Source organism: Euprymna scolopes, chromosome 11 (assembly GCF_053919585.1).
Source record: "Euprymna scolopes isolate OS-2025 chromosome 11, ASM5391958v1, whole genome shotgun sequence".
Lineage (NCBI taxonomy): Eukaryota > Metazoa > Mollusca > Cephalopoda > Sepiida > Sepiolidae > Euprymna > Euprymna scolopes.
Window position 1 is genome coordinate 60875500 of NC_136492.1, and position 9651 is coordinate 60885150.

General features: G+C 33.4%; 1 protein-coding gene and 2 pseudogenes across 15 annotated transcripts in view; all 3 read right to left on the reverse strand.

Moving 5' to 3' along the window:
• LOC145287875 (fibronectin type-III domain-containing protein 3a-like) overlaps positions 1-9651 on the reverse strand; it is a 791938-nt gene that overhangs the window by 251177 nt on the left and 531110 nt on the right. The gene's annotated exons all lie outside the window — the stretch shown is intronic.
• Positions 33-252, reverse strand: LOC145288342 (U2 spliceosomal RNA; annotated as a pseudogene).
• LOC145288379 (U2 spliceosomal RNA) lies at positions 7441-7618 on the reverse strand (annotated as a pseudogene).

Here is a 9651-nt window from a genome sequence, read left to right on the forward strand (position 1 = left end):
TTGAACTTAAGGATGAATTGAAGGACCTTAAGAATGCTTATGCTTAAAAAAAATAACTGGAATCCTTCAAAAACAACTTGAATGATCTAAAGAATGACTTGAATGGCTTTGAGACTGACTGGTTGTAAAGTGGGTAATCACTTTACATTAAATTAATACAGAAAATTGATCCCCCACTTTATATCACAATAAGTACAGCATGTAAGAACAGATACTACACTTTGATCTTGGCCAAAAGGCCAAGAAAAGGGTATTTATTTGCTCCCCCACCGAGCAAATTAGGCACAAGGCCGATTTTTAATGTGAGGAATAAAAGGGAAATGGGGACCAACTCCCCGGGGAGTAGGGGAGCTGGATAGTGACAATTGGTATGAAAGGTTTCCCCTACATTGACCAAGGTCTTATGTGGGATTGCCCCCACATATGGTCTTTGCTTACAGTATCTGCCTGAACAGATACTACACTTTGAGATATTAAATCTTTTATTCATATTAAAAATACAGTCAAAATCAACGATGAACAAAAAACTTAGGCACATGGTCAACTCAAAAGGGGGGATTGTGGGGGGGGGGTCGTTGGTCATCCTTGTCACTCCAGAACTAAACAAAATCAAAAGTTTCTCCCAGCTAGTATCTTCTTTCACCATAATACCGCATTCACCCTTTCATATTTGGGGGACGTCCTACTTAACTCCCATTTTTTAAAACATTTTTATTGATGTGTAAAACCAAAAAAAGATAATAAAATGGTACAATAATTCCTTTGTGTCGAGGGCGGGGGTGGGGTGGGGAAGAAAAAACAAAAGGTGATTAGCAGGACCCTCCCAACCCCGTCTAGTTGATAGACTGCCCATTCCACTAAGTTTGTAAAAGGAACCTTGTTTCTGTGGGCCAGTCTCTAGGTGGGGATGCTTTCTAGATGGGGGTGAATGGAGAAAAGAAAATTTTGTGGGTAAGGGATGGGGGTTCAAGAAAAGCTTAAAAAAACTAAGAACAGCATCTATTAACAACAGACCTTTGATCTCAACCAAAAAGGCCAAGCACAAAAGTGTTAGGGACTTTAAATCATTACCATGTATTAGATCCAATAAAATAATACGAAATCTGCACTAATCAAAATATATTTAAGCATATTTTATGATCGGGCAATGCCGAGCACCCTGCTAGTATGCATATACATACACTAGCAGAGAGACCTTACGTTGTTCAGGATTGAATGAGTATCAACAAATGTTCCACCCTCCCATACTTTTGTCATTGAAATCGATTGATTGCATGCTCTAGTTGGAGATCTCCCACCCACAGTGTACAGGGAAAAAGCTTCACATGCCTCCCCGCAGTGACTTAGTCCACAATACTAAGTAATCTACATTGCACTGTAGAGAACGTATGTTGGTTTTATAAAATTATTTGTAAATAATAGATTGACTTAACATTTAAAATGAAAAAGTCAAGAATCATGGTTTAATCATGTTCCAAAAAGACATTCATGTCGAACGCGCCCTGCAATCACTGCCATCCGTAGTTGTTGTCGTCTCACGTTTTGGCCAAGTAAGCCTCTGGCCGGCTTTGGGTAGGATCGAAACTGCTATCTTCAGACAATGCTCATCTAGAACCGCAGAGATTCAACGTCTATCAACTGCGCCACAGGCCTCGAACAACTACAGATGGCAGTGATTGCTAAGAATGCAGTTAGAAGATTCAAAGTTCCTATCCGTCGCGGTTACCAATTGATGAGGGCCAGAGGAATAGTTGGTCAAAACGTCATGAAACAACTAATAAAAGATGAGAATAATAGTCCGCAATAAATAAATTAGTATTTGCTTTAGTTGTTTTGTAGATGAAAATTGTTTTTGTTTTGGATTTTACAGGACATGATTGAGTTTTATAAAAGATATATAAAAAAAAAAAAACTATTTGGTGCATTTTAGGTCAGGAAGCCAGTATCTTCAAATAGTCTGATTTGGTAGTATAAGATTAAAAGACTGGACAAACTAACCAAAAATATTTCGATGATATGAACCTGTTGTTGAACAGCTACACCAGCTAGTCACAAAAATAAAAGGTTAATCTTCTGTTTAGTAAATATATATATATATATATATATATATATATATATATATATATATATATAAAGATATGCGATTTCTTTTATTTATAATCTACTATAGCAAGGCTATCTTGCATTGCCCAGAGGCGAAGATAGATAAAAAAAGGTGTCATATCTTTTCTTTTAAGAACCTTTCTTTTCTGGCAAATGAAATATAACCAAAAGAAAATAAAAGATAGAAAGCAAGAAAGAAAACCGACTGACTGTTTGACCTAGATTTTAGATTTTTGGAAGCAACCTATAAAAAAAAATGGAAAAAAAAAAACGTATTCCTCCAGTGAATCCAACAGAATTAATATTACAGATTGGGGGGGGGGGTGAATCAGATAATGAGCGTATCTTGTGTCGTTTCTTATTCCCCCAACACACACAAGCCTACACAGATTCTTCACTAGTAAATGTTGGGGTTGACGGTAGTTAAGTAGTTGGGACTGAATATGTGGGTGTATCAAGTTTGAATCGAGTTCGTTCCACATAAAATACTTTCACCAGAAAGGATGTAAATAAAATAAAGTTTTAGTAAATTTCTTTAAAAAAATTAATTAACAACAAAAAAAAAAAAAAAGTTTTTTTTAGCTCAATCTTTTTTCAATGGTTATTTTTCCTCCAGCTTGAAGGGAAGTTTAGTATTTGTATTGGTATTAATGACACTTCGTCTTCCCCACCCCCTGTCTTCTGTTGATGAGAAAGGGGTCCTTCAAGATTGGGGCAATTTTTGTTTTCGTCCCAATCCAGAGTGGTCCTTTTTAGGGGGGGGGGAGTTGAATTCTGGCCACATTAAAAACTCATTTTGTGTCTTCTAATTCTGCCTTCATGAAGAAACCAAATAAAAAGGGACGGTTTTTTTTTTTTTTTTTTTTTTTTTTTTTTTTTTTTTTGAACACAGGGACTAAGAGCCGGTATGGAAATAAATGTGCTAAACAGGATTTTATAAACACGATTTGTTTGTTTTCATTTATTTTGTAAACACCAGTCTCCCCCCTCCCCTCCTCTCCCCACTCACCGAAAGTTAAGATAATTAGCCAACATTTGCAGAATCCCACAGAGATTAGAATGTGTCACTAATTCCCACTTTTGTTAAGAGGATGTGTGTCAGCTGAAAAAAAGAAAAAAAAAATGATCTTCCCAGCAGGTTCCCCAAATTCCATTGCTCCGCCCTTTAGCCTTTCCCCCACCCCTCCCCAGCGCCCACCTCAACTCAATGATAATTTCTGAATGAGTGAAAAATTCTTTACATTCCACTATAAAAAGGGGATTTACTTATCTATATATTTATATGTACAGGATTCGCTCCAAAACGAATTAGTATAAATTTTGGAACACAGCTGCTAGGTGTAATGGTTTGTAATGTAGGCTATATTTAATTCTGTTTAGTTTTATGCAAACTGTAAATAGAATTAAAAAAAAAAAATTTTATTTAAAAAATATCATGAAATTAAATCCACTAGAATGCATTTGAGTTTATTGGTAAATAAGTCAGCCATTTTTTTTATTTCAATAGTTGGGGAAAAAATTACTCTGTAATCCTTCGAAATTTGAAAACATGTGAACAACAGTTGAATACAAAGTCATTTCTCGCCCAAAAAATTCCCTATAGAACCTCATGCATTAAAAGATTGAAAAACTTTCATAAGATTAAAACAATATTGCTTAAACAAAATTAATTATAGCTTTATAAGAATTTGGTTTAATTTAACGATCAAACGATAACGTAATTATTAGATTTAACTTTTAAAATCCTATTAAAATAAAATGGCATAGTATAAAAAAAAAAAGCACAAAAAAACACGAAAAACAAACAAACGCCTGGACTATACCGGGAAGTGCAACTTGCAAATAATTAAGTGAGAACAAAAACATTCTTAAACTGCATCCATTCAAACACATCAGCGAAAAATCCTATTTCAAATTTATGCATAACAGACCGACGGACACCTCTCGTGATAGGCAACAGACTGACGAACGGACACCTCTTGTGACATGCAACAAATCATATTTTAATTGTGGTCATTCCTTATGTGCATACAGTGACAAAGATGTTACTTGAAACTTGAAAAAACAGAGCCTCTAATGGATGTTAATTGTCAAATGATAGATGAGTTATTTCCCTTGATTTACTATACCGGAAGTAGATACTATTTAAGGCAAACACATTAACTGATCAGAATTAAGGAAGTGTACAAGTAAAAAGTGGTACAAGTCTAAATGGTCCACAAGTAATCTTTTTTTGCTATAAAAATCTGAAAAAAATCTTTATAATGTACGTACTTGTCCCTGCATGAAAAGGTCATATTCCAAAAATCACGTAAATCAATCAAGTAGTTTTTTTTTTATTTATTTATTTAAGAAAATCAAATATTATGAGACATTTTATCGAAGAAAAACTTCCCACCATCTTGTTTATGAATGATACACTGCTAGCGACACCTATTGGCAATGTTGGGGAATATAAGACCAGAAAGGGGGCAGACAATCGACTTTCCACACTATAGGAACAAAAACTTGGAAAATTAAGACATTTATAAGTTTTTGAGAATGCTGAAAACGAAAATAACGTTTAAAATTCCAGCAAACGAGTAATTTCCAAGATATGAAGAATTTTACATAAATTGAGTACCCACACGTTGACGCTCCTCCAACAAAAATTCTGCAAATGTGTATTTCAGCAGCTGGTTGGTTGGTTGGTTGTTTTACGGCATATCAACCTTTTTCAGGTTATTTAATGCCGAATCTAGTTATTTTGAGGAACGATTTTTAATGGAGTATATTTTTTTTTAAGTCAGATTCTATTTAACCCATAGTTGGGACCCTAACAGGTACTACCACTCCGGGTCCGATTGGACCTGGGAGCAATGGCAATTAAAGGGTGGCTCCACACTCCCCAAAGCCCGCAAGGTGGGGCCTCACCATCGGATATAGTTTTAGGTCATATCCAGGACCGTATTTCAGCGGCATAAATTCAAGTTTTACACTAGTGGTGGCCATAAAGTGGGTGATCATTATACGTTAAATTATTGTAGAAAAGTGATACCCCACTTTCTTTAAACTAACATTTCTTCATATCTTGGAAACCACTCGTTTGCTGATTTTCTTAAATAAAAAAATAAAAAAAATACTTGATCGATTTACGTGATTTTTTGAATATGACATTTTCATGCAGTGACAAGTACGTGCATTATAAAGATTTTTTTCAGATTTTTATAGTAAAAAAGATTACTTGTGGACCATTTATAGACTTGCACCGTAAAAGTTAATAGAAAGTATAATAAATTTGTATTATTTGAATTATTCGGACTACTGGCCTCATCTTGATTGTTATTCACAGAACGTTTTGGCTACTCTTACATCTGACCTTCCTCAGGTGTCCTGTCAAACTCGGGAACCTTTCTGTCAAACTCTAGAATCTGCACAAAATTCCAAACAGAATCTAATCCATAGGGGTAGTATGCTCTCGTTTTGTCAGCCATGACAGGACAGAAATCTTAATTGTATGCTTCATATTGCCTGTATTGAGGATTGAACCTTCAACCTCCAGAATAGTATCACATACAACTGAATTTTACCTAGTACTTTATCCATTATGTCACGGGTAAAATAAAGAAAAAAAGTAGCAGGATGTAATTTCAATCTATGGACCTCTTATGTTCTCAGTTAACTTCCACTGCACAACTACGTATTAACACATTTAACATCTATAATATAAATCTCCCCAGTCTGTTTAAATGTATGTATGTATTGGTGTCTAAAATTTTAGACAGACGCGACATATTTTCATGAGATGTAGAAAAGGGGTCGCTTTTTTTGCCAATATTTTCGAAAGTTATCCCCTCTTTTTAATTAACTAACCTTAATTTAAACCTTTGCCACCTCCGGTTTGGCAATGGACGCGACAGTAAATGTCACTTTTTTTTTTTTTTTAAAACGTTCTTTTCCTTCTTCGTGGTACGGGTGAAAGATAAGATGAAAGAATGGAGAGATAGTCAAAGAAAAGTGAATGAAGAGATGGAATATAAGGAAGGAAGAAAAAGAAAACGAAAAAATGAAATGGAACAGATTATACAAGGTTAGATTCAGATAGTCCTTGTCCTTTTTTTCTTTTAGATCAAAGTGTAAACAGCTGATTTTTTCAATCATCTTGAATTTGGTTGGCTTTTCATCAGAGATGGTGAATACTGAGCAAATTCGTTTTAGTTATGTTTGTATGCCATCTGAGAATATATCTTAGTTGTCCGCCCGGCGTTGCCCAATCCTACAATACGCTTAAACATGATATTTTAATTAATGCAGATTGCGTATGTATTATTATAATCTCAATAATAAAGTTAACTAATTTGCATATTACTGCACAAAAAGATATTTTATTGATTAACATAGCACAGACGGGCATATGCAAATACATGCGGAATACAGTCATAGTTAGGGAAAATAAAGACTTCAAAAAGGAGATCACGTTAGCGATGGGAATAACATTAGAGATCATGTAAGAGGAGTGAATATGTTCGAGAAGACAATCACGTGTGAGACATCACAACGGTAATGAGAGAATAAATATTGTCAAATATATATATATATATAAATAAATGAATAAAAATTAAAAAAAAAAACAGTTGAAATTCATTTCTATTCTTTGTCTCCGTTGCGACTGAGACTACAACGTGTTGGTTCCCGGACACCATTACATAACTATACTTTCTAATTGTCTTTTAATTTAAAACAATTGTTTCGATTTTAATATATATGTCTAAGAACATTGTTACACTTTGTCATCAAATGTTTAGCAAGTCAATAGAATTGAGAAATGCCTGTGAGTTTAGAGTCTTCTATTTGGTTATGACGGCAGGGCGGTTGTTTACCTACAGCTATTGTGTTTCTTTCCAGCCTATTCTTTGGAGGAAATGATTTGTGGATTTCTTCTTTCATTTCTTTGCAGCTATATTTGAAAGATAAACAAATCCGTGTCAAAATCACCAAAACTGTTCACGTTTATCTACGTGAATTATTACGAAAGTATTTGTTTTGCGTTTACAACAATGAAATGTTTGTTATTTAAAAGTTTAAAGTATTTCAAATAGAAAACTTTATAGAAACTAGCTCGGTCGTTTAGTATATATATATATATATATATATATATATATATATATATATATATATATATATATATATATATATATATATATATATATATATATACACACACATACACTCCTATAATTTGTTTTTTGTGTGTATTCATATTAAATACCCTTTTTTCTATTCATGGCATTTATTTGCTTCCCCACAAGAGCAAATTAGGCATAAGGCCGTTTTTTAATGTGGAGAGGGGGAAGGGAAAGGGGGACCAACTCCCCCGAGAGGAGGGAAGGGGGAGCTGGTAGAGAGAGCCTCTTGGTATATAAGGTTGCCCCTACATGGACCAGAAACTAATTGCCACAAGGGCAATGGTTTTTGGTTGCAAAATCTGCCAGAACAGATACTACACTTTATCTTGGCCCGAAGGCCAAGAAGAAAAGAGGCGAACCTTTTTTTCTGTTTAGTTATTTGCTACCCACTGAGCAAATTAGGCACAAGACCGTTTTTTTTTTTAATGTGGGGAGGAGGACCAGTTCCCCCAAGAGAGAACTGGATAGTGACAATTGGTATGAAGGGTTTCCCCCACAGTGACTAAAACTGATTGCTCAAGAGCAATGGTCTGATATGTGGGGTTGCCTCCACATGTAACTTTGATTGCAGTATCTGTTCCAGCAGATACTACACTTTGATAACAGAAAAAAAGATCTTGGTCCGAAAGCCAAGAAAAAAAAACGGACCTTTTTTCTCTTTATTGTATTTATTTGTTTCCTCACTGAGAAAATTAGGCATGAGACTGAAATTAAGCAAAGAACAAGTGAATTTACTGGAAGCCTGAAAAAAATCATGGATTACAATAAAAAAAAAAAATGTGAGCATGAAAAGAATATGGTTAAGCTTAAACATGGAAAAGTAAAGGACTAATTGTGAAAACTGGAAAAGAAAAGGAATTAAAAAAAAAAATTCAATTATATAATCAATTCTTAATGCTGCAATATTTTAAGTTATAAATTTATATTTTTTTACTAGAACATCTTGTCCCTCTCTTTTCCAGTTTTAACAACTAGTCCTTTACTTTTCCATGTTTAAGCTTAACCATATTACTTTTCATACTTGCATTTTTCTTTTGTAAGATATTTATGTACGCATATATATATTTGTTAAAAAAATGTTGGAACAGGAAAAGAAGATCTATCGAGGAAGATGATAATTTTGACATAGGTCTCCTTAAAACAAACTTATTGAATAGTTAAAAGCCATGAAAGTGAATAAACAAGATAAGCTGATATAAATAGAAACAAATGCAACTAACTTTATGTCTAGAATCCTTATTCTAATTTTGATCAAAATCCATTACATGTTTTTGATCCTGGAAAATTTATATATTTTAAGCCTTCAATATCCAAAGTTAAAGAGCCCTTAAGAAATTGAAATTCAAAGAATCTTGCTTAAATTGTGCCTAATGACTATGTATCAAATCCAATCAAGTCCGATATATTTGAATTTTCAAATGTGAGTTTAGACCAAAGAAAACAATTTATAAACACATGCCTAGATTATCAAAATCCTTTAAAATACTCAAACGAAACTGCAATTTGGGAAATATTTATTTATTGATGCTTAATTCTTATTGTTAAAATTTTACAAAAATTGGAAGTATCTGAATTTTTATAAAGCGTTTTCAGCACCATCTTGCCCCCTTTGCACAAAACTAAATTAAACTTAATTTGGACCCTTTGTGGCTAACAGGCCTGTCCCCAAATTTATAATGGTTGGTTAATTAATTTAGGAATGGATTCTGTATAATACATATATAAACATACCTAACTTTTTATAAATAGAGATTTAAAAAAAAATTTGAGAGCTAATAAAAAAAAAAAAAACAATTGAAAAATGATACTTTCAGAATAAGTATGTGAAGAAAGGCATTGTCTATTTACTTGCCTCCCCACGAAAACAAAATTAAAGGCAATCGATTTTTAATACGGGAAATATTCAGCTCCCCATAAAGAGGCATTCCAGACTATGAATACAAAATATGCATATTCCTGTAAGCATATCTACACGGATGAGAGCGTCTCAAGAAATGAATAATAAACTCCTCCCACCCTCGAAAACATGAGGTAATATCTTGGAAGATAGACACATTAGGCAGAATAGATATCATTGCTTCATCATAGCAGGAGAGAAATTTTTGAAATGAATTAAATCAAATTTCACTTTATTGTTAACAACATGTAGCAATGATTCTCTAAAAGAACCATCAAATATTGATTTTGTAGGAAGAAAGCTATCGATGACAAAAATCGAAAAAGAGACCAACTTTACTATATACATATATATATATATATATATATATATATATATATATGATGGCTACATATAGACCAATATACATAATGATTATTTAAAAAATAAAAAATGAAAATAAAGGCCAGCTAACCCGGCCTTTATTTTCATTTTTTAAATAATCAT